We start from the raw sequence: 27095 nt of genomic DNA, 5'->3' as shown, positions 1-27095 counted from the left end.
AAAACGTTCAAATGTGGGTGAAATCGTATGGGACTTAACTGCTAAGGTCATCAGTCCCTAAGCTTACACACTACATAACCTAAATTATCCAAAGGACAAACACACACACCCATGCCCGAGGGAGGACTCGAACCTCCGCCGGGACCAGCCGCACAGTCCATGACTGCAGCAGTTGCCTAAGGAACCATGATTTTACGCAGGCGAGCACCTCTTCTTCCTAAGCAAATCTACAGCCTCGGATGTCTTTTTTCAGGGCTCCAAAAATATGTAAATCGCATGGGGAGAGATCTGGACTGCATGGAGGATGTGTAGCAGGTTCCTAGCGAAACTTCTACAGCGTATCCTAAACAACCCGTACACATCCTCCAGTCCCGATCTCTCTCCATACAGTTTTCACATTCTTGGATCCCTGAAGAAAGATAATGGTGGCCTTTGGTTTGCTTCGGACAAAAAAGTGCACGCCTGGGTACAATCATTGTTCTGTAGGCATCCGCAAACACTTTTCCGTAAAGATACTGGCCGTCTTGTATCAGACTGGTATAAATGTATCAACAGTTATGGCCATTACTTTTGAAACAGTAAATAGTTTGAAACTTCCTGGCAGATTAAACTGTGTGCCGGACCGAGACTCGAACTCGGTACCTTTGCCTTTCGCGGGCAAGTTCTCTGCCATCTCAGGAGGAGAGCTTCTGTAAAGTTTGGAAGGTAGGAGACGAGATACTGGCAGAAGTAAAGCTGTGAGGACGGGGCGTGAGTCGTGTTTTGGTAGCTCAGTTGGTAGAGCACTTGCCCGCGAAAGGCAAAGGTTCCGAGTTCGAGTCTCAGTCCGGCACACAGTTTTAATCTGCGAGCAAGTTTCATATCAGCGCACACTCCGCTGCAGAGTGAAAATCTCATTCCAGTAAATAGTTTACTTACCTATTTCCGCCTGTTTCCTTTTCATTTGACCGCCGCTTATAGTAAACTGCACTAATATCTCGAAGCAGTTCACATAAATCAGCAAGAAAATAATGACAGACACAAAATTAAGAAGTGGGAAAGGCACCAACAGAGCACAATACTTCTAAATAGAGAAGTTACTGGACAGCAGAAGAGGGTGAAAAAGATGAACAGATTAAGTAATGTCGGAGAAATCAGACTAAGCTATTTAAACGTATTCCTTAAGTGGCGTGTAACAAAAGATAGTGGCCGTCATCATTACGGATCTTTATTCTTATTTTTTTCCATTGTGGACTTAGGCCTTGACGGGTCTGTAAGGCAAGGAGGAGTTGTTCCTACTACTGTTTTTTTTCTATTTTTCTCATTGATTGACCTGAAAGACGATGGAAATACAACTACAGAGAAAATAGGTACACAAAAATGTAGAAAAATGGTGGATAACTCTTCCGTGATATAATCATACTGTCTGTGGACCGTTTCCGCTCCTCTAGTTGTTAACTCGCGATAATGCCTGTATTTTCCACTTCCCCGTACGCGCACTGCAGCGTGCGGGTGTTGCTCGAACTAATTTGCAATTTTTGTCGCTGCATCTCGTCTTAGCACGCATGAGTCATGGCTCGTCGGTGTGAGAGGCAATACCCTGAAGTAAGAATTTATTTCACACTGAGGAATGTAGATAGCAATCGTGCATAAAGCAACGGTACGATCCAAGTTAATGTGCGCATAAAGTGCTGCAGCGGCACGGAGGCATTGCCTGCCGCGAAACGGGCTGTTAGGCGGTTCCGAGTACGTGCTACTGCGAAACAAAAACAGTGGTTAGAAAGCATTCTCCTTCTCAGTGGCGGATAGACCTGAAACAGTAAAAGCTCGTGGTCATTTAGTGATTCAGCACTCTCCCTGTATCGTTTCTCCAGAATATAGAGCCGCCAATAACTTTTATGGCGATTTTCAATGACAGTGACGCGGCTTTTACTTGACGTTATGGTCCATTCCATTACGTGCCATAACAAATATTCATGTCACAGTGTGTGTCAGATATACTCTTCTTTTCAGCTCCCGTCTCAGAAGTTGTAATTGTTCTTAAAGTGAACAAGGATTTTCTGGCTGTGTAGGGAGCCGTATACAAGGTGAGGCAGCTGAGACAGGCTGCCCCAAATACGCTGAAGCGACAAAGAAACTGGTATAGGCATGCGCATTCAGAGATACGTAAACAGGCAGAATACGGCGCTGAGGTCGGCAACGCCTATGTAAGACACAAGTGTCTGGCGCAGTTGATAGATCGGTTACTGCTGCTACAACGGCAGGTTATCAAGAATCAAGTGAATTTGAACGTGGTGTTATAGTCTGCGCACGAGTGAAGGGACACAGCATACCCGAGGTAGCGATGAAGTGGGGATTTTCCCGTACGATCATTTCACGTGTGTATGGTGAATATCAGGAATCCGGTAAAACATCTAATGTCCAACATCGCTGTAGCCGGAAAAAGACCGTGCAAAACCTGGACCAACGACGACTGTAGAGAATCGTTCGAGGTGACAGAAGTGCAACCCTCCCGGAAATTTCTGCAGATTTCAGTGGTGGGCTATCAACGAGTGTCAGCGTGCGAACTGTTCAATGAAACGTCATCGATATGGGCTTTCGGAGCCGAATGCTCACCATTGTACCCTTGCTGTCCGCATGACACAAAGCTTTACGCCTCGCCTGGGCCCGTCAACACTGAAATTGGACTGTTGATGACTGGAAACATGTTGCCTGGTCGGACGAGTCTCGTTTCAGATTGTATCGAGCGGATTGACGTATACGGGTATAAAGACAACCTCATGAATCCATGGACGCAGTATCATCAGGGGACAGATAATGCTGGTGGAGGCTCTGTAATGTTGTGGGGCGTGTGCAGTTGGAGTGATATGGGACTTCTGATAGGTCTAGATGCGACTCTGACAAGTGACAAGTACGTAATCATCCTGTCTGATCACGTGCATCCATTAATGTCCACTGTCCCTTGGGCAATCCCAGCAGGACAGTGCGACACCCCACACATCCTGACTTGCTCCAGAGTGGCTCCAAGAACAGTCTTCTGAATTTAAAAAGTTTCGCTTAAGCGTATCTGGGATGCCTTGCAACGTGCCGTTCAGAAGACGTCTCCACGCACTCGCACTCTTACTGATTTATGGACAGCCCTGCAGGATTCATGGTGTCAGTTCTCTCCAGCACTACTTCAGACATTAGTCGAGTCCATGCCAAGTCGTGTTGCGGCAGTTCTGCGTTCTCTCGGGGGGCCCTACACGACATTAGGTAGGTGTACCTGTTTCTTTGGCTCTTCCGTGTATATCATCAGAAGTGTCCGAACACCTAATAGTTGACATTAATGTGGGGTGTGACACCATTCGAAGTTATGATGGCTTCAGCTCTGCCGGCGAGACTTCCAGTGAGGTGTCTCGGTGCCTATGGAGGAATGGCAGCACGTTCTTCCTCACGAGCCGAGACTAGAGAAGGTCGTGACTTTGGACGCCGGTGCCTGCAGTGAAATCAATGTTTTAAATCATACGAGAGGTATTCTATTTGGTTCAGGTCAGAACTCTGGGCAGGCCAGCCTATTTCGGAAATACTGAAAACCATAAAGCAGTGCCTCACAGATACTGCTTTATGACACGGTGCATCGTCATACTGATACAGTCATCATCCCCGAAATGTTCCTCTACTGTACGCGGTACACATTTCTGTAAAATGTATTCATGTCCTTCCGCATATATGGTTCCTCGTCAAGCGCAGTAAGGGACTACAAGTGACGTATGATAACAAACCCTCATACCGTAACACCAGTTTTTTCTTTCCCCACTGTTGACGCTAAACATGATGATAGGTAACGATCTCCAGGCATGCTCGAAACCTAAACACTTCCATCGGATTGCCGCAGGGTATAAGGCCATTTATCACTCCAAAACGAGGGGCTGACAGATTCACAGTCAACTTGGGCAGCTTTAGGAGTACTGAAATTTCGCTGAGGGATTTGTTATGTGACATCCAATGACTAATCCACTTTAGAAGACACTGAGCTCTCTTGATGATGTTTTGTGGTATTTCAGCTTCTCTGCTGACAACACTCATCGCTCCCGTTAAACTGACGGGTCCGCCTCTCATGGTATCTAATGGCCAGTTCCGCTTTATGTGTTGTCCGGATACTATTGATGTAATTTATTCAGAACGACTAAACTTACTGATGTGTGCTTTTGGGGAAGTTATAGCGGTAAATGTGGCGAATTTTGTACTTTACACAGATAATTTTGTTAATTTACTGCTTCTGCATTATGACACGGATGCTGTGACTTTCATAAAGTTTAACTGCAAATGATGTTGTTGTTGTGGTCTTCAGTCGAGAGACTGGTTTGATGCCACTCTCCATGCTACTGTATCCTGTGCAAGCTGCCTCTTCTCCCAGGAACAACTGCACCCTACATCCTTCTGAATCTACTTAGTGTATTCATCCCTTGGTCTTCTGCGATTTTTACCCTCCACGCTTCCGTCCAATACTAAATTAGTGATCCCTTGATGCCTTAGAACGTGTCCTACAAACCGATGCCTTCTTCTAGTCAAGTTGTGCCACAAATTCCTCTTCTCACCAAGTCTATTCAGTACCTCCTCATTGGTTACGTGGTGTACCCATCTAATCTTCAGCATTCTTCTGCAGCACCACATTTCAAAAGCTTCTATTCTCTTCTTTTCTAAACTATTTATCGTTCATGTTTCACTTCCATACATGCGCCATACAAATACTCTCAGAAAAGATTTCCTGACACTTAAATCTAAACTACAAATAACACTTACAAATTCGGAATTCACGATAATTTCGACTGCTTCTTATTGAAACGCCACCTTACTGTACCGTACAATATTCGCATCAAGCAGATGTACTGTAAGATACTGAACGTGTGCCATCCTCCCCCATTCGCTTCACCCGACGCCGATAACGAATAATGTATTCGTAAGTGTCATTGTTGGTCACAAGCATGCAAAGGAGTCAAATCGGGTTCGTTAGCTTGCTGAAGCCCCCAGGCCGGATTGTGTTAAATTTCAACGTTGTGATCGCTCAAAAGTCTATTAAAATATTATACAGTAACCAAGATGAGGGCTAAGAGTAATTTTAAATAGTTGGGTTTAGACGATAAAAAACCCGCCAGGGTAGCCGAGAGCGGTAACGTGCTGCTTCCTGGACTAGGGTAGGCGCGCCGGCGCCGGATCGAATCCGCACGGCGGATTAACGACGAGGGCCGGTGTGCCGGCCAGCGTGGATGTGGTTTTTAGGCGGTTTTCCACAGCCCGCTAGGTGAATACTGGGCTGGTCCCCACGTTCCGCCTCAGTTACACGCGTCGTAGGCATTTGAAACACGTCCGCACTATTTCACGATTTACACTGGATGCAGACAGCTGGGGTACACTGATACTCTCCCTGGGGGTACGGGTTTGGCGGCAGGAAGGGCATCCGGCCACCCTCAAACTCACCTTGCCAAATCCGTTGTAACCACGCCGACCCCGCGATCGCTGCGAAAGAAATTTTCGACGATAAAAGGAGAGTGATTGATAAAACCTATCCAGTGCTTCTATCCAGAGTGCTATAATAGAACTTTGCGTTGTTAAGTCGACTTATTAAGGCATTAACAAAAATAGCAATAAAACTTTGGACTAGTGAGAAAACAGTAACATGCAACTGGAGTGCCACCGTTGATGGAGCTGTGTGCACCTGGTTCAAAAAACGTTTAGTTTTTATTTAACCACCACAAACACTGTATCCGACAGTTTAAATTCGAGGGATTGCGAGGCCATGGTATTGGCGAACCATACCGTTACACTTATTGTTGAAACGCTATTTACCAGTGTTCAAGTAGCCAGAATGTTAAAATTAAACGTGGAAAGTTAATTATTTTGTAATTTACTTCTCACTTGCGATTTTTCTAAATAAAAGTACTGTTAGGTTTAAACAGTGTTGTAACATTTGAATGACTGCACTCGTTCGCATGATGTATCTGGGAAAATATTGGTTTCCACACCAATGTTTATTAGCATTGCCTGCTTGTTTCATTGTCCTCTACTCTCCTGTTTCGTTTCTACCTTTAACTGTCAAACACTCTGTATACCTCATTCAGTGGCATTGGAAAGAATCTTTGAAGTGCTTCTGTCTTCATTCGTGCAGAAGAAAGTCTTGTGGAGTCGAAGGAATCTTTTTGAAAAATCCTGTACAGTAATGGCTCTAAGCACTATAGGACTTATCATCTGAGGTCATCAGTCCCCTAGAACTACGTAAACCTAACTAACCTAAGGACATCACACATATCCATGCCTGAGGCAGGATTCGAACGTGCGACCGTAGCAGCAGCGCGGTTCCGGACTGAAGCGCCTAGAACCGCTCGGCCACAGCGGACGGCTCCTGTACAATATCCCAATGACTAGTGTGTACGGGTGTTGTAAGATTGCGTCGCCCGGCAACCCATAACTGTTTCAAATGTTAACAGATCGTTCGGATACGGGAAGACAAAAGGTCACGCCCAAAATTAAAAGCTGTCAGTGTGACAGCGGAAGCACGCAGACATATTCCATGTGTCTGATGGCACTGCACGCCGGCTCGGCTCTCCAGATTGCACCAGAGATAGCAGGAACCGAATAGTGTCGAGGACAAAGAAAATTAGCGCTGCAGATATAGTTTGTATGCAAGTAAGTAATGGAATTTCACGGCTTTGAGCCTGCAGTATCAGCGCGAATATCAAAAAGGTCAGCCTGGTAGGAAAACGATCGGCGTGCGCTATTGCAAATGAGTGGACTGCGGTTCGTAAGCACGCCACCTCTCCCCTCTCCCCCCTCCCCCTATGCAGTATGTCCAGGGCTCAGGGCTTGCTGGTCGACAACCCGAGCCACTGACCGCCGGGGGTGGGGGGTGGGGGAGTGTCGGCAGGGGAGGAGGAGGCATAACCCACTGCAACCCAGAATTTACTGCCGACGAACTTACACCACCAAGATATGCCGATGTTATAGCTCCCTAACTGAAAATGCAGATCTTTAAGGGGACAACACCGTGGTTCAGGTCGAAAAAAATCGATTTTCTGTTTTCTTCATATTTGGATAGGTTAAGGTTTTATTTAAGTACTCTGAAAAGGATTTTGCTGAAAAAAAATTTTTCGAGCATTTAAAGACCATTTTCCTACCACGTGTGTTTATGTGCCACGCCCACTTTTCTGTCACCCATTTTTCTGCATATATTTTAGATCTTTATATCCCCTACATTGCACATTAGCGGTTTTTTTTTTTTTTTTTTTTTTTACTCCCGAGTGTGTTGGCTATCCTTGGAATGCAACGGTCGGTATTCTTTTGTTTCTGCAGTTTGTAAATAACACGCTTTCAAACACGCGGTTAGTTTTGTTCAAATGTGATTGTGAGTAGTTGTTATATTTACGTTTGCTGTGCTTGTTTACGAGTGTTTTGTTGTGTTCATTGAAGATGACGAAACGGAAAGGCGTTTTCAAGAAACGACAATTTAGAGGAAACAAGTTTAGATTGCTTTCTGTATAAGTGGTTATGTCGTCTGGCAACGATGTTTCTAATTGTAATTCTTCAACAAGTGCATCATCAAAGAGCGCTCACCATTTCAAGAGTGTTACAACGAATTTACTGTAAGTGACAAGGGGTGCAGTAACATTATTATAAATTTGAGAATATTATCAGATGTAATTTCTAAATTTGTACAATGTAGACGGTGTGATGAGTCACTGAGTGTGAAAATTTGTGAGAGTGCCAGTGGGAGAAAACGCCTAGGAATTACTTTGGATTTAATTTGCACTAAATGCTCAGCTGTGATTTCATTTATGAGTTCTTCAAAACCAGATGAAGTGACTCTTATGAAATCAGTACTAGATTAATTTATGCCTTACGATCCATTGGCAAGGGCATGGGTGCAGGGAGAACATTTTGTTCAGTGATGAACTTACATCAACCACCACATAAATTTGAAAAATTGACTGCAATATTAGAGAAAGCTGTATGTGAGGTAAGCATGAAACTGGCTGCTAGGGAAGCAGTGGAAGAAAATGATGGATGTTCTGATATTGCAGTTGCACTTTATGGAAGTTGACAGAAAAGAGGACATACATCTCTGAATGTAGTAGTGACTGCCACGAGTGTAGACACCGGTAAAGTGTTAGATGAGGAGATAATGTCTAAATATTGCAAATGTTGTAAAGTCAATGAACAAAAAGAACACAATGTGTGGCTAATTTTAGAGGAACAAGTGGTGGAATGGAAGTTGATGGAGTACAACAAATATTTCATCGCTCCGTAGAAACAAGAGGCGTACAGTACACCAGATATTTGGGAGATGGTGACAGTAAGGCATACAACAATGTGGTGAACTCTAAACCATATGGAGATGTCATTATTAGCAAAATAGAATGTGTAGGCCATGTTGAAAAACGTTTGGGAACAAGACTGAGAAAACTAACTGTTAATATTAGAAGAGAAAAATTAGAAGATGGAAAATTGTTGACCGGACAGGGTCGGTTAACGAAAACTGAAGTAGAAAACTTGCAGGTATACTATGGGCAGGCAATTAGGAGAAATAAAGAAAATTTGGAGGCAATGAAGAGAGATGTTTGGGCCATATTCTTCCGCAAGTCCTCTACTGATGATAAACCATGTTTGTGCCCGTCAGGAGAAAATTCGGGGTGCAAATACAATAGGACTCAGTCAAGTGAGAATCTTATTCTCACCAGAATTCTCTACCTGCTGCTGTTATTACAGCAATTAAACCTATTTTCAGAGACTTGGCTCATCCTGACCTTCTAAGGAAATGGGCAGACACAGAACCCAAATGAATGTTTCAACAGCATGATTTGGAGCCTCCATCCTAAAACTGTATTTGTGGGCATGCGTACAATGAAACTAGGATTTTATGATGCTGTTATTACATTCAGTTGTGGTAACATTGGAAAGTGTTGGGTACTGAAAGAACTGGGAAATAATCCTGTTGAAAATATGATCACTGGACTGCAACATTGCGATAAAATGAGGATAGCCGAAACAGACAGGTCTGCATCTAATATGACCAAGAAAGCAAGACAAACATCCAGGAAGGTGAAAAAGAAGCTGGAAGACCTGCTAGAGGCCAAAGAAGAGCCATCATATGAAGCAGGACATTTTCAATTAACTGTAAGTAACAAATTTCAAACGTTTTTTCTTTAAAGTCAATTTCCCGCAAACTAAAATTTTCAGTACATGTGGCCCATTATATCAGAAACTATCATAAATAAATGAATGAAATTTTCAGAGACTCTGCATAACATAAAGCCACCTCTGGTACTACATTCATTAATAATTCCCCATTAGGAAGCTCACAAAAATAATATTTTCTGCAGAAAAACTTAATATTTTTTGTTAATAAATTTAGAAATGTGTTTCTTAAAAACTATAAAATTGATTGATGATGATGAGCGTTTGGCGTCATTGGCCGGGAGGCCCCTCGCGGGGCAGGTCCGGCCGCCTTGGCGCAGGTCTTATTACATTCGGCGCCACATTGGGCGACCTGCACGCCGGATGGGGATGAAATGATGATGAACACAACACAACACCCAGTCCCTGAGCGGAGAAAATCTCCGACCCAGCCGGGAATCGAACCCGGGCCCGGAGGACGGCAATCCGTCACGCTGACCACTCAGCTACTGGGGCGGACATAAAATTGATTAAGTAGATTTTAGTACAGTTGACTCTGTTAGCATCATGTAACATACAGTAAAACTATTAAGGTCCTGTATCAAATAGTTTTTTCAGAAATGGGTCAGATACTTGCCTAAATTGACATAGGTTAGATAGGTAGGGTGTGGTCCCCTTAAGCCGTCCTCATACGGGATGTGTTTCTCATAGCGTAGCACGCCAGACGTGGTGCCTGTGATGGTTGCTACACAGCTGCATCTCACTGTACGTGCTCTTCAGCGTGATTTGCGACTGCAGCGCTCTCCAGCGGCACTTCTCGCCTGCATCTGGCGCGCAGATCACAGTTTCTTTACGAAAATGGACTCGTCGAGGGCCTGAACAGCGAATTGTTAGTAGAGGAACACTACATAACGATGTACAGGGATCTGAAATACGTACTAGTAGAAGTTATTCGTTAACTCAGTTGAATCTCCATGTCATTGTCGGTTTCCAATTGAATATAGTTAACATGTAGCGTCTATTGTTAGTTTGTACACTACTGGCCATTAAATTAGCTACACCACGAAGATGACGTGCTACAGACCCGAAATTTAACCGACGGGAAGAAGATGCTATGATGTGCAAATGATAGCGTTTCAGAGCATTCACACAAGGTTGGCGCCGGTGGCAACACCTACAACGTGCTGACATGAGGAAAGCTTCCAACCGATTTCTCATACACAAACAGCAGTTGACCGGCGTTGCCTGGTGAAACGTTGTTGTGATGCCTTGTGTAAGGAGGAGAAATGCGTACCATCACGTTTCCGACTTTGATAAAGGTCGGATTGTAGCCTATCGCGATTGCGGTTTATCGTGTCGCGACATTGCTGCTCGCATTGGTCGAGATCCAATGACTGTCAGCAGAATATGGAATCGATGGGTTCAGGAGGGTAATACGGTTATGTTTACAGCATCATGATGGTCGCATCCGTGTTTGGCGACATCGCTGTGAACGAGCATTGGAAGCGTGTATTCGTCATCGCCATACTGGCGTATCACCCGGCGTGATGGTATGGGGTGCCACTGGTTACACGTCTCGGTCACATCTTGTTCGCACTGACGGCACTTTGAACAGTCGACGTTACATTTCAGATGTGTAACGACCCGTAGCTCTACCCTTCATTCGATTCCTGCGAAACCCTACATTTCAGGAGGATAATGCACGACCGCAAGTTGCAGGTTCTGTATGGGCCTTTCTGTATCCAGAAAATGTTCGACTGCGGCCCTAGCCAGCACATTCTCCAGATCTCTCATCAACTGAAAACGTCTGGTCAATGGTGGCCGAGCAACTGGCTTGTCACAATACGCCAGTCACTACTCTTGATGAACTTTGGTATCGTGTTGAAGGTGCATGAGCAGCTGTACCTCTACACGTCATCCAAGCTCTGTTTGACTCAATGCCCAGGCGTATCAAGGCCGTTATTACGGCCAGAGGTGGTTGTTGTGGGTACTGATTTGTCAGGATCTATGCGCCCAAATTGCGTGAAAATGTAATCACATGTCAGTTCTAGTATAATGTATTAGTCCAATGAATACCCGTTTATCATGTGCATTTCTTCTTGGTGTTGCAATTTTAATGGCCAGTAGTGTACATGCGTTATATCCATATTGTCGATGTTGTATACAGTATACTGCCATCGCTCCGCAGTGACGCAATTCGTCTAGGATTTATGATCGGGATTCGTTTCGTAGTTTCATTCGAATGGAAGAGACTTTTCGAAGCTGCTCATCATCATTGGAAAGATGTTTGTAGCGTAATATCCCGGACCGCTTCTGTTCGCTGCGTGCAGGTGCTTCGTGTCTCCACAATGTGATTTTGGAAACGTGTCTATGGTTATGCCTCTTCATAGCTCTGTAGACGGTGAGTTTTTTCGCCTACATCCGTTTGAGCTTCACAGTTGAAAGCTGTCTAGAGCGCTGCCAGGTGTCATGGATTTCCTTAAGCTGACTCAACTCTAGGAGTGTCTAAGCAGTAAAGAATAAATGTATTAAAACTTCTTGCATAACGCAAAACTTTTTGACGCTCACAGTCTTAATGACGTCATAGCTCTGGAAGTGCGTGTCGTACAATGATATGTTTGTGTAGTTACACTCAGCGACGTATGTGGACAGTGTCTGAGAAACAAGTTGCGGGTAGGGTTAGTAGCAAATGAGTAATAAATTTAAACGTTATGCATACTGCGGCGTGTTTATGACATACCTCCTGAACTGTAATGGATAGGTGGTTCTTAGTCCACAACGATTATTAATTACCCTATAGTAAGGGACATGCGTACCAAGTTTCGTTGAAGTCGGTCCATTGCCTTAGGAGGAGATGCGGTACACACACACACACACACACACACACAGACACACACACACACAACTATATAGTCAGTTGTCAGTTAGAGGTGGGACTCCGTCACCTCCAAAGGTCCGAGGCATTTTGCTCTGATTGTTGCCAGCATCATATTTAAAGTACCAGGGAAGCAGGTTGCTAACCTTACTTGCCCCGAGTCCCATTGGGTTTTACCCCTAACGGCTGAGGGACTAACCGGTGGATTTGGTAGTCTTTGCCGTATGAGCACAAAGGTGACCACGACTCAGAATATGTCCGAGATGCCCAGTCTTATTCCAAAGTAACTGGTATCCCGACTGTCGGGACCACTTACTTGGCCACTCATACGTTGCCCGTGGTTCATGAACTAGGACATGACTACAGGAACCCACACCATGAACCACACAAAACCACACCACGCAAAACTATATATTAAGGATGAAATCAACGACAACTTTTGCAGATAACACTTCTACACTGAAGGACCCAAGAAACAGGTACACCTGTCTAATATCGTGTAGCGCCCCCGCAAGCACGCAGAAGTGCCTCAACACGACATGGCATGGACTCAACTAATGTCTGAAGTAGTGTTCGAGGGAACTGACACCATGAATCCTGCAGGGCTGTCCATAAATCCGCAAGAGCACCATGGGGTGGAGATCTTTTTGAAGAGCACGTTGCAAGGCATCCCAGATATGCTCAATAATGTTCATGTCTGGGGAGTCTGGTGACCAGCGTAAGTGTTTAAACTCAGAAGAGCGTTGCTGGAGCCGCTCTGTACCAATGCTGGACGTAAAGGTTGTCGTATTGTCCTGCTGGAATTGCCCATGTCCGTCGGAATGCACAGTAAACATTAATGGATGCAAGTAATCAGACAGCATGCTTACGTACGTGTCACTTATCAGAGTCGTATCTAGACGTATCAGGGGTCCCGTATCACTCCAACTGTACACGCCCCACACCATTACAGGGCCTCCACCAGCTTGAACTGTCCCATGCTGACATGCAGGGCCCATGGATTCATGAGGTTGCCTCCATACTCGTACACGTCCATCCGTTCGATACAATTTCAAATGAGACTTGTCCGACCAGGCAACATGTTTCCCGACATCAAGAGTCCAATGTCGATGATGAGGGGCTCGGGCGAGGTGTAAAGCGTTTGTCGTGCAGTCATCAAGGGCACACGAGTGGGCCTTCGGCTCTGAAATCCAATATCGATGATGTTTCGTTGAATGGTTCGCACGCTGGTTCGTTGTTGATGGTCCAGCATTGAAATCTGCAGCAATTTGCGGGCGGGTTTCACTCCTGTCACCTCGAACGATTCTCTTCAGTAGTCGTTGGTCCCATTCTTGCAGGATCTTTTTCCGGCCGCAGGATGTCGGAAATTGGATGTTTTACCGGACTCCTTATATTCTCAGTACACTCGTGAAGTGGTCATACGGTAAAATCCCCACTTCATAGCTACCTCGGAGATGCTGTGTCCCATCGTTCAAACTCAAATCTTGATAACCTGCCATTGTAGCAGCAGTAGCCGATCTAAAACCTGTGCCAGACACTCGTTGTCTTATATAGGCGTTGCCGACAGCGGCGCCATATTCTGCCTGTTTACATATCTCTGTATTTGAATAATTAAGCATGTCTACGCCGTTTTCTTGGGCGCTTCAAGATATTACATGAATACGAAAGATGCAGAATCTTTTAGAAAACAAAAGGTGAAAAAAATTTGGAAGGAGGTGGACACAAACCTGCTACCTTTGTCTTATCAGCTCATGACGCTATCAATTACACTAGTGCTTCGAGATGGCAGCCAGGCCTCCGTGAATGCTATACAGTGCGTAAACAGTGTCCCTTCAAATGTCATTGATATTTAACTGTTACAAATTGTTGCAGGACGTCACACTTTTGATAAATAATCATTATGCCGCAGTGCTGAAACTGTATGTTTCCATAACCTCTGGAACCGCGCGACCGCTACGGTCGCAGGTTCGAATCCTGCCTCGGACATGGATGTGTGTGATGCCCTTAGGTTAGTTAGGATTAAGTAGTTCTAAGTGCTAGGGGACTGATGACCTCAGAAGTCCCACAATGCTCAGAGCCATTTGAACCATTTTTTTCCATAACCCGTAAGTTATAACACAGATAGCATCAAATATAGGAAGCCTTTAACTACTGATGCGTAATTTTGAAGTAACAAATCGTGTCTAAAACGCCACATTTTCGGAAGACCCTCAATTTGCCGATACTTTGAAACAGTTTGTATTCATACCACATACATTGTAGTAAATAAACACACCAAATACGGAGTTTATTCCATGCAGTACCGTCTCCTATGTTCTCCTAGTGACGTAAACCGGACACTGCATGTCACTGGCCACGTTCCTCTCCACGAGGAAAAAATCTGACGTCCCATATTTTCCGTTTCACGCTTCGCTGTCGAGTCGAGTGTTGAATTTAACGTATGTTTGCACTCCCGCGAGAGGATGGCTTAAGGCATGTTAATTCGCTTTGTGAAAACCATGTACTTTTTCACGTCCCGTAAGAGGACGGCTTAAGGTACGTGAGTTCACTATGCGCACACTATTAGTCTTACAGAAAAAAAGAACAGGAACTTTTTGTAGAAAATTTAATGTACTTGTATTTTGTATTTGGATACATTTTCGCTAGAGGCTGTATTTTTGAATTACTCCAGAAAAACGTACAAAAGTGATCCACAAACCGGTTTTTCTTTAATAAGCCTGTAACTGCAACCTCCAACAAAAACGTATCTTAGTACAAAATTTAACTGCATTAAATTTACTACAAAAAGGTCCTGTTCATTTTTTCTGTAAGACTAACAGTTTGCGTGTAGCGAGCGAGAGACTGAAAATCTTGCACACGGTATTTGAAAGTGCTGCAGGTTCCATAAAACCCATAGATAGGGGCAGCTGAATCATCGTGTATATATTTCTGAAAGAATGCGATGACTTCTTGACGTTTGATTGAGTGCGGATGCACTAATATCGTCCGAACTTCTGTGTTCAAATGTGTGTAAAATATTATGGGACTTAACTGCTAAGGTCATCAGTCCCTAAGCTTACACACTACTTTACCTAAATTATCCTAAGGTCAAACACACACACCCATGCCCGAGGGAGGACTGGAACCTCCGCCGGGACCAGCCGCACAGTCCATGACTGCAGCACCTGAGACCGCTCGGCTAATCCCGCGCGACGAACTTCTGTGGGAATTAGTAATTTGCCAATAGTGATTAATGGACGAGGGACGAATTTAACTCGATCGGGGACCGTGTCTGGATGGCCAAAGCGGTTAAGGCAACCGCTCATAAGAAGCGGCAATTCTGGGTTCGAGTCGCGGTCTGGAACAGATTTTCAACTTTTTCGCCATTGCATCACCACAGTGCCCTGTGCGCCTGGAAATCACGAATTCCCACCCATCCCTTCCGCTTCTTTTCCCATTCTCTGTTTTATATAATTTAAACCTTTATGAAACTTTCACTCCCAGACACCCACCGACAACCCACCACAAAATGATGAAACGAAAAATATTTCGTCATTTAACACATTTACGCTGTTTCATGTAGCAGAACTTTTATGACGTTTTATTATTTACTTCTAACTTCGTTTCCAATACTTTCTTCAGACAGATTTCACATATTCCACTGAATGTACATGCAAAATCGTATCACTGTATGACACACAGTTTGGGAGATACGACGTTTTATACATGGGAATTCTCTAACGAATTGTGGTGAAGGTTTATTGGTATAATCTGGAAATAAGTAAGTTCAAAACAAAAGTGATAGCTTGTGATGTAGATCAGAAAGGCAAAGTCCAAATTTACATATACAACCAGGTACACCGACAAGTTGACTCGTTTACTTGTTTAGGAAGCAAGAGCGATAGGGGTGGACAGAGCAAAGCGGAAGTTGCTAGTAGGATTGCTCAAGCAGAAACTATCTTCGACAATATGTCCTTGAAAAAGCATCAGCCTTGAAATCAAACATTTCTCACACCCTATATCTGGAGCGTGAAACCCTGACTCCTGCAGCTGAGGAACAGAAGAAACTAAACTCTTTTGAGATGTGATGTTGTAAGACGCAAGCTCAAAATAAAGTAGGCTGACATGGTTGGAATCGAAGAGATCCTTAAAAGAGTGGTTGAGAAGAAAAGCGTGTTGAAATCAGTTGTCAAAAGAAAAGATCAACTTATTGGCCATTTGATAAAACTTGAGCTCCTCAACACAATAATAGAACAGTATGTTAATGAAAATTACATAAAGGAAGCCGACATGGGTCAAATAATGGGAAGGCAGGATGTAAGACCTATGGAGAAATGGAGAGGAAGTCGGAAAGACGTGATTAATGGAGACCTGCTACCAGCCAGTCCTTGGACTGATCAATGCAGGAAAAGAGGAAAAGGAAACTATGTAAATTTGATGACATTAATTTCTACATTTACATCCTTAAACTGCAAATCACTATGGAGTGTATGGCAGAGGGTGCTTCCTGTTATTCCACGAATTAGGGTTTCTCCTCGTTCCATTCACACATGGAACGCAGCATGGCCGTCCGTAGAAATCTATCCAAGAGGGGCAAAATTCCATAACGTGGTGCCATTATTGGTATGGCTGATTTGGTGAGTTTGAGAACGTGTTGTACCTCAGAAATAAATTTGATAGGAAGCGTACAAAAAATATCGTGGGTCAAATTGAAAATATTTTGAAGGCAGATTACTTTGATACCTAAAAGTAAGCATATTTTATTTGCAAAGTACATCTTCTTGTCTTATCAGCACGAATATTCATGTTGCTTCTTTCATTCAACCATTCTCTTATGATTGAACCCACGACAACATTAGGTTGAAATCAGAAATAAAAAAATAAGATATAGAAATAAAATAAGAGAACTTCACAAAATCGTATAACAGCTGAAGAAACTTAACCGACAAAAACGCCACATTAATTTCCTCCTCAAAGTGGAGAAATACGAAATAAACTTTAAAAATGTTATCTAGTTTCGATGCAACCAACCGCAAAATTTTTTGTTACACATCTGATAATGCTAATGGTTATATTGCGTTATTTTCATACCCGTCCATTTTTCTTGATGTCGTCGCTTTTAAAATCCCCTCTTACCAAGTTTTCTTCAGCGTTCTCTGTTTTTAACTCGGATTTCTCCATCCGTTGGACATGACCATACATTCGTAATTGAACACATTTTGTCACTCCTGGATATTTGCAGTGACACTCTGAACACATCCTTTTCCACGGCCTCCAACTCCCTCTTCTTGTTCTCTGCAACTCTGTCTCGGCCACATGCAACAAGTTATTTTTAAGTAGAGTTTCGTTGATAATGTACGGAGGAAGGAGCTTTAAGAGTGGCAATTATTTATTTACAGCTCGTACAAAATAGATACGTCTTTCAAAGTTTCACTGTCCTTCAAAGTAGTCACCACTATTGTGTATAACCCGTTGCCAACGATGTGGAAGTCGTAGGATACTCTTAGCAGTGCCAGTCGTGTTGACAGTTCGAGCGGCGCGGTCTATTGCCCGATGAATTTGTAGCAGTTCTGAAGCGAATGCATAGTGTTTCCTTCAGTTTAGAAATCCAGTTGAACTCACGAGGGCTTAAGTCAGCGGAGTGCAGCAGGTGGTATATCAATTAGCAGCCCCATAGGTCAAACAAATCAGTAACAGCTTGCACTGTACGCGCTTGAGCATTGTCCTGCAAAATGATGGTCAGGTCCTGCAGGAAGTGTCATCACTTCTGTCTCTATGCTGTTCATTTTTGGAACACAACCTACGACCAGTTTAGAGACAGAAGTGATGACACTTTCTGCAACACCTGACCATCATTTTGCAGGACAATGCTCAAGCACGTACAGTGCAAGCTGTTACTCATTTGCTTGAGTGATAGGGCTGCTGAGTGCTATACCACCTACTGCACTCCCCTGAGTTAAGCCCTCGTAAGTTCAACTCGATTTCTAAACTGAAGAAAACACTTAACGGCATTCGCTTCAGAACTGCTACAAATTCGTCGGGCAATAAACCGCGCCTCTCCAACTGTCAACACAAGTGGCACTGCTAAGAATATCCTACGACTTCCACATCTCTGGCAACGGGTTATACACAGTGCTAGTGGCTACTTTGAAGGTCAGTAAAACTTCGAAACACGTATCTATTTTGTACGAGCTGTAAATGAATAATTGCCACTATTAAAGTACCAACCCTTGTATTTCTGTTTCTTACCTATTTCGCAACCCCAAAAGATCCCGTTTCGACATGTGGCCAACCTCTATCCTGATTTGTTCCTTTTGTAATTTCGTGATGATCATCTTTACCTGTGGTACAGAATTCTAATACTAGATTCATGTAAATGCTGCAAGTTAACAATTTGCTCTGTATCGAGTTGTATGCTGGATAGATCTGCTGCCGGTTCTAGGCGCTACAGTCGGGAACCGCGCGACCGCTACGGTCGCAGGTTCGAATCCTGCCTCGGGCATGGATGTGTGTGATGTCCCTAGGTTAGTTAGGTTTAAGTAGTTCTAAATTATAGGGCACTGATGACCTCAGCAGTTTAAGTCCCATAGTGCTCAGAGCCATTTGAACCGTTTTGATAGATCTGCTCCTATTGGAAGATACTTTGTGTTCCGGGTATTAAGTTGTAAGTCCCTAAACACCTAACTACTAAATATACAACTCATTAAGCCAGTTGTAAATGGATGAAAATCCGCAGCGCGTCTTGTCATAGATAAAGCTATATAAAACGTGACTGATTCTGTATTTACACAAGTAATGGCGTGTGTAGTTTCAGAAACTGAAGAGAAGGAAAGAGGACGGTGAATACTTTTTTAAATAACTGCAGTTTTCGCGAAGCTGTGGTACCCACTATAGTCTTCGCCGAAAATATATGTGCTCATGCCTTCTTCAAAGCCGCCGCCCAGCTTTATTTTCTGCCTTATTAATGCTGACTTCGCAAGATAGCAAACGATTTGCACTCACGGACGACCGGCAGCACCGCAGGGAAAGGCAAGAGCTAAGGCAGGTAATTGGTATGGACGTAAACTATTCAGACGCTTAGATTTCATTGGAACTGCACGGCCAACGGGGGCTATCGCACTATCTACCTCCACACACATTCACCACGAGACTCCTTATACGTACCGCACTGGATCGTAACACTGCTTGGCGACGCGGCAGAAACGTTGCAACTACCGGCACGTGTCCCTGTTTGTCGTTACGCATACTGCAGCAGCGCGTACCACAGGGAGGTCGTCTGAAGAGCGCCTCTACTTTCTTACATGGAGCGTTGTAACAACAGCCGAACTTCATCAGTTTCCGCTTCCCTGGTTTACAATTTACATTTAAGTGCTTGGCTGATGATTCATCGAACCACTTTGAGATTACTTCTCTACCGATCCACTATCGAACAGAACATCGGCAAAACTAATACCCAAATCTCTCTGTGAGAGCATTGATTTCTCTTATTTTATTGCGATGATCTTTCCTCACTCTGTAGGTAGGAGTCAGCAAAATGCTTTCACACGCAGAGGAGAAAGTTGTTCAATGAAATTTTGATAAAAAATATCGCCACAGCGAAAAACGCTCTTGTTTTAGCGATTGCCGCCCCAGCTCACTTATAATATCTATGAAACTCCAGTATTTCGTGTCAGTAAAAAACTTGCTCTCCCTCTTTTTAAGTTTTCGATGCCCTCGTCCAGTCCTATCTGCTAAAGATCCCATACCGCGCACCAATAATCCAGAAGAGGGCGGACTAACGCAGTGTAGACATTTCTTTAACAGACACGTTGTATCTTCTAAATGTTCTATCAGTAAACGTAGTCCCACGTTCCCCAGAATATTTTCTGTGTGATGATTCCAGTTTGTTCGGAATTGTAATCGCTAGGCCTTCTTGTTCAGTTGACAGCCTTTAGATATGTGTTGCTTATCGAGTAACCGAGATTTAACAAAACTTTTTCAGTACTTAAGTGGAGGACCTCACAGTTTCTATTTTGTTTAGGGTCAAGCGCCACTTTTCGTGACACGGAGATATATTTACCAAATCATTTTGCAAATGCGTTTCGGTCTTCTTATGACTTTACTAGACGTAAACCAACAACCTAAGAGGGCTCCTCCTAAATCGTTTTATTAGGAGTACGAACAGCAGGGTGCCTATAACACTTCTTCCCAGAATCCTAGATATCATTTCGGTTTCACTATGTGACTCCTCCTCATTTACTAGGAATGATGACCTTCATGAGAGGAAATCACGAATCCACTCGTACAACTGAGAAGATACTCGGTAGGCAAGCAATCCGATCAGAAGCCGCTTTTGTGGAACGGCGTCAAAAACCTTCTGGAAATGTAGAAATGTCGTATCAACTTAAGATCCCTCTTGATAGCACTCAATTCGTGTGAATAAAGCCCAGTTCTGTTTTACAAGATCCGTATTTTTCGAATCCGTGCTTTTTGTGTGTCATATCTTCAGTACCAGGTATTCCATGATATTGGAGCTTGTTCGAAAAAGATCGATGGTAGCGATATGGGCCTATAATTCAGTGAATTACTTCTGTTTTCTTTCATGTGTACTATACAACACGAATACAACAATTAGCAGTCCAGTACTGCTATACGGAGCAGAAGCATGGATCATGACCAAAAAAGAAGAGCACCAACTCTCAGTCTTCAAAAATAAAGTTTACAGGAAAAGCTTTGGGCCAATATGTGACCAAAGCAACACAAAAATTGGTCTGGAGTTCCAACGGAGAAATTAGTTAAGCTAGCCGACCAACCGTTGGTGTGAACATCGCCAAAGCGTGACATTTGCAACTGACAGGCCTTGTCAGAATGGACCATGGCAGAGCAGTCCGTCAGTTTTATGACAAGCAGGTGGAAGGCTCGAGACCGTCTGGAAGACGAAGAAGCAGATTGCAAGACGAGACGACATCACTCTGCAGAGTGCTGGGTGTCGCTGAATGGGAGGAAGCGGCGCAACTCAGGAAGAAATGAAGCGACATAGGAATGCGGCGCGGGATGTCAAGTCCCAAAGAAGCCAACGGAGTGAGTTAGTGAGTGAGTCTATTTCTTTCTTGTGTGTTGTGTAACATTGGCAACTTGACGGTCGTTAGGTACGGATCTTTCATCTAAAGAGTGGCTGTATAGAACTGCTAAAAATCGACCCCTTTAATCAACTAAATACGGTGGATAAAACTTAGAGGAACATTGGAACAATTCGGGTTAATGTTTGAAGTCTGTTTAAAACAGTGTGTGCCGTCTTTTCATAAACTTGTGGACATAGTGTGTTGCCGCCCAAGTGATTGCTAAATTTTACAAATAATGGGGCATTGGCAAGTAAGGCGAGTGGTAAGCCCTTGAGCCCTCTGGGCAGGGCGTCCCGAAACACAGGCAGCCTCCATTTTGTTATTTTTTCTCGGCTTGTTCCCTCGCTCATCTGAATTTCAGATAGCGCTCTGCATTTGCATATACACCTGTATTCCACGAATTACAACAAGAACCGTCCGACACACGGCACTGGCCGCCGCTTTCGCTCGTGTAACCACCGCCACGCGAGGAAAAGAAGGTAAGATTACGTGAATCAGCAGACCGTCGCCATTCACTCTACTTTCTAATCCTCACACAGAGTCAGGCGTGTGTTGGTATCAACACCTTCTAATTCTGCTATTACGTCATACAGCGTTTTATAGCGTATTTCGCTGACAAGTTGGTCGACTGCGATTTCGGTTTTACTCAAGTGCTCGACCGTCCCTCCAATTTTTACCACAGTTCCAGAAAGGATACTAAATGTTTAAATATTTATCGTTGTCTCGGTTGTTGTCCATGTTTCTGTTGTGTTTAGTCCGAAGACTGATTTGGTGCATCTCTCACTCGAGTCTACCGTCAACGAGTCTTTTCATATCTGAACAACTACTGCAGCCTACGTCCATTTGAACCTCCTTGCTGCATTCATACCTCAGTGTGTGCCAAATGCGAGGGTTGGAACTTTAATGGTGGCAACTCTTTACAGCTTACGCAAAACTAGCTTTGCGCCCGCTGTTTCGCTCGCGTAGACTGTAGGGTTTGCGCAGATGTTTTTGGTTTTCTTTAATCGATTTTTTTAATGTTGTTCTCAAATTGAAACACCTTCTGAACTTTTCACGCTAATTAAGGCCATAGAAGCACTTTCCTTTCCTAATGTCCTTCTGACCAAAAAGCGATTCTGGTAGTTGCAATCCGAGGTTTTTGTTATCATGCTTTTTGAGTTCCGTGGTGATATTTCCATAGAAACTTCCACCCCGTAACACATATTTCGTTATATGTAACTGAGAATTGCAATACCAATTTTCATAGATTCAGCTTAAAAATGTTTTAATGTAACGAAATATTTCCCTAAAAATTTTCATTCCCTCTTCCAGCTCTTTAGGGATAAATCTGCAAAACAGTGAAACACGTACTTTTTTAATTCTGAAAAGGAAGCCAAATTAAATTTTCATAAATTTAGCTTCAAAAATGCTGGCGTAGCAAAATTCTGCCAGCTACAGATACTATTTCTATTTCTGAGAATTCAGATACCAGTTTTCACATATTTAGATTAAAAATTGTTTTAATATAATGAAATATTTTCATAACGCTTTTATCCCTTACTTACGTCCATAGGCGTTCAGTTTTACATGCATTTTCTTTTAATTTGTATCCGAGAAGCCAAGTACCAGTTTGACAGATATAGCTTTGAAAATACTTCAGCAGTTCTTTAATAATGATTTGTCTAAAAAGTACTTTGCTCACCATTTATCTCCTATAGGGGCTAAATTTCGAAAAAATGGCGAAATACGTATTTCACTATTTATGACCGGGAAATCAATACCAGTTTTCGTAGGTCTTGCTTCAAAATTGCCTTAATAGCGACATAGTTTCAAAATGCTTTTATCACCTGTTTCAATCCCTTAGGGGTGGAATTTGGAAAAATCTCTTCTTAAACGATGTCTAGAGTATAAGATCGACGCCCTCTCCGAATTTAAAGTTTCTATCCTTAGCGATTTGAGGTGGACGACGATCAGTCAGTCAGGGCATTGTCTTAAGGTTCAAAGTTTTACTGTCATCCAAAGTAGTCTTTCAAAGTAGTCACCAGCATTGCGTATAACCCGTTGAGAACGCTGTGGAAGTCGTGGAATACACTTAACAGCGCCATTTGTGTGGTCTGCTGGCCGACGAATCTCTGTAGCAGTTCTGAAGCGAATACCATGAAGTGCGTCCTTCAATTTAGCAATCAGGTTGACATCGCAAGCACTTAAGTGGGGGATTGAGGTAAGTAGTAAAGCACTTTCCAGTCCCATCGACTGAATAAATCAGTCACAACTTGCGCCACATACGCCCGAGCATTATCCTGTAAAATGATAGGCGGACCCTGCAGAAAGTGTCATCGCTTCTGTCTCTAAGCTAGTTGCAGGCTGTAAAAAATTGAACAACTTATAGAAAGAAGCGGTGACACTTTCTACAGGTCCCGACTATCATTTTGCAGGACAACGCTTGAATGCGTGTGGCGCAAGTTGTGATTGATTCGACTTGGGCTGGGAAGTGCTGTACCACCCACCACATTCCCTCCTTACCGACTTCTTCAGAATTGTTCCAGAGATTCGTCGGGCAGTAGACCACTCCACTCGAACTATCAACAAAACTAACATTGCTAAGGGTATCCCACAACTTGCACATCGATGGCAACGGATTATAAGCAATGCCGGTCATTACTTCGAAGACAATAATACTTTGAAACAAGCATCTATTGTGTACAAGTTGTCTGTTTTCCCGAATCTGGTTCAGTACATTCTCATTAGTTATCCGATCTCTTCATCTGATCATCGGCATTCTTCTGCAGCACCACGTTCCAAAAACTTCTATTCTTTTCTTCTCCGAACTACTAGTCGTTCACGTTTCGGTTCTGTACAAGGCAATACTTCTGGCAAATACGTTCAGAAAAGAGATTCCAAACATCTAAATTCGATTTTAACAGATTTCTCGTCTTCAGAAAAATTTTCCTCGCAATTGCCAGTCCCAATTTTATACCTCCTCTACCTCGGCCATCGTGTTATTTTCTTGCCCAGATTGCAAAACTCAACTACCACTTCTAGTATATTGATGCTGTTTTCTGTGTCACCCTATCTTGAGCTGATATTACCATCTCTGCGTAATTACCGCAACAAAAATTGTGGTTTGTATTACTTGAATTTCGTCGCTCTTCGCAAGAGTTATCGAGAAATATTGCTTCGCTTTCTTGGGTGCGTTTTTAGTACTTCCTCTATTTCGTATTTCTATGTCCACTTCATTTTAACCTCCTTTTGTAGCAGCATACCGAAAACAAATCATGTACAGCATGAATGAAAGATTCCGGGCTGAGAGGTGTTCTCGCCGTTGACGTTACACTGTAATTTATCTTCCAAAGGTTCAGTATCTTCATCAGAAAACGAAACAAGCCTATATTAACAGGTCTTCGGTTTTAGGTTGTTAATGAAGGTTCCCTTTTATCGCTATTTTTGATGATGTCAGAAAACTGAAGTTTGTAACGATCAATTACAACTCGTTTTGCCTGTCAGCGGATTAATAAAAATTTCATCTGCCGATGCATTCGTTGTATGTTCTCTGCCAGTGTGTTCCCAGGAAGACATGTAGAGGTTTGACATTTATGTATATTTGACGTTAGTCTGCTTGAAACTTGCGGGTGAAAGGATAGCGGTGATAAGATTCCCTGATGACATTCCTATCCTCGGCGAAAGTGAACGAGAATCAGAGGAGCTCTTAGCTCTTGAATGTATTGAATATTGTAATGAGCACAGAGTATGGATTAAGAGTAAACCGAAGAAAGACGAATCTGATGAGCAGTAGCAAAAATGAGATCAGCGATAACATAAAAATTGGGGACCACGAATTAGACGAAATGAGGGATTAGAATTAAAAATCCAGGTATCAAAACGACACCCGTCGCCGTAGTGTGTAGTTAATTTCATAGTACAATACAGAGGGTACTTCGCGGACATCTCGTGTAATGGTACATCTTCAACATGGACAGGGTCTTCGGTCTGCCGTTCGCACACTGGAGTACTTCTGTCGATGGCCTTTTAGAATGCCCTCCGTTGTATATTCAATCTTGTTTGCAGACAGGTAATACTGACGAGAGATGGAATGGCAGAGTTCCACAACTAACATCTGTAGGTGGAAGTAAATCCTCACCCCACAATCGAGGCTGGGCTAGACACCAGCAGAAGTTCAATCTTAATGTGCGGGTTAGAACTGTTAAGTGGGACCATCCGATCTGCCTCTCTTGAAGGGAACCTCCGCATCGCACCCCCCTCAGATTTAGTTATAAGTTGGCACAGTGGGTAGGCCTTGAAAAACTGAACACACATCAATCGAGAAAACAGGAAGAAGTTGTGTGGAACTATGGAAAAAATTAGTAAAATATACAAACTGAGTAGTCCATGCGCAAGATAGGCAACATCAAGGAGAATGTGAACTCAGGAGCGCCGTGGTCCCGTGGTTAGCGTGAGCAACTGCGGAACGAGAGGTCCTGGGTTCAAGTCTTCCCTCGAGCGAAAAGTATACTTACTTTATTTTCGCAAAGTTATGATCTGTCAGTTCGTTCATTGACGTCTCTGTTCACTGTAATAAGTTTAGTGTCTGTGTTTTGCGACCGCACCGCAAAACCGTGCGATTAGTAGACGAAAGGACTTGCCTCTCCAATGGGAACCGAAAACATTTGATCGCAAGGTCATATGTCAACAGATTCCTCCACAGAAAAACACATCTGATATATTCTATACGACACTGGTGACGGCATGTGCGTCACATGACAGGAATATGTTGTCGACCCACCTAACTTGTACACTTAGCGAACGGGTAAAAAGATTCTTCTACCTTGCCCGATTTAGGTTTTCTTGTGGATGTGATAATCACTCCCAAAAAAGTGATGAAAACATAAGAGTGTCACATAAACTGAAAATAAAAAATTAAACTTTTCACTCGAGGGAAGACTTGAACTTAGGACCTTTCGTTCCGTAGCTGCTATCGCTAACCACGGGACCACGGCGCTCCTTGACTCCCAGTGTCCTTGATGTTGCCTATCATCGCATTGACTACTCAGTTTGTATATTTTACTAATTTTTTTCATAGTTCCACACAACTTCTTCCTGTTTTCTCGATTGCTCTGTGTTCAGTTTTTCAAGGCCTATCCACTGTGCCAACTTATAACTAAATCTGAGGGGGGTGCGATGGGGAGGTTCCCTTGTTAGGAGGACACCATTCTGCTGAAGCAATACGACTTAATTCTCAATAAAACCAGTAAAAATCGACTTCGAAGTTGTGAAGACTTCTGAGCTATTTTAAGTACAAAATACAGGGTGACGCAGAAAAACGGGAACATTTCCACAATCCAATGAAACTAGAAGTGATGAAGGAAAGAAATTGCATTCATTGTAATTGAAACCTTACAACTTTGCCATTTACAAAACATATATTGTTTTTTAAAAATTACGTCCTTTAGATGGCATCCTCCTGTACCAATACATTCGTGAAATCTGCTTTTGAGATTCCTCATTCACCGCTGCAACATCTCAGCTGGGATACTGTGAACTGCATCCCGAATTCTCTGTTTTAATTCATCCAGGGTTCTTGGTCGAGTCGTGTAGACTTTGCTCTTGAGGTAGCCCCACAAGAAAAAATCACAAACGGATAAATCTGGCGATCTAGGGGGCGAGGGAATGTTAACGAATCGTGAGATCACAAGGATGCCAAACAATCCTCGCACATATGCCGTTGATTGCCGTGCAGTGTGTGCTGTCGCTCCGTCCTGTTGAAACCAGGTTTCTTGAACTTGGGAAAGTTGTTCAATGCAGGTATAACGAAAATTAGCAACATCTCCACGTAACGATCACCATTGACAATTATTGTGTTTCCCTGTTCATTTGCGAAAAGCCGAGCGGTTCTAGGCGCTACAGTCCGGAACCGCGCGATCGCTACGGTCGCAGGTTCAAATCCTGCCTCGGGCATGGATGTGTGTGATGTCCTTAGGACAGTTAGATTTAGGTAGTTCTAAGTTCTAGGGTACTGATGACCTCAGATGTTAAGT

General features: G+C 43.4%; 1 protein-coding gene across 1 annotated transcript in view; it reads left to right on the top strand.

The window, feature by feature from the left end:
* LOC126190844 (ras-related protein Rab-23) overlaps window positions 1-27095 on the top strand; it is a 516569-nt gene that overhangs the window by 336903 nt on the left and 152571 nt on the right. The window lies entirely within an intron of this gene.

The sequence above is a fragment of the Schistocerca cancellata genome, chromosome 6 (assembly GCF_023864275.1).
Source record: "Schistocerca cancellata isolate TAMUIC-IGC-003103 chromosome 6, iqSchCanc2.1, whole genome shotgun sequence".
In the NCBI taxonomy this organism is placed as follows: Eukaryota; Metazoa; Arthropoda; class Insecta; order Orthoptera; family Acrididae; genus Schistocerca; species Schistocerca cancellata.
The sequence above is the reverse complement of the archived record's forward strand: the minus strand, read 5'-3'. Positions and strand labels throughout refer to the sequence as shown.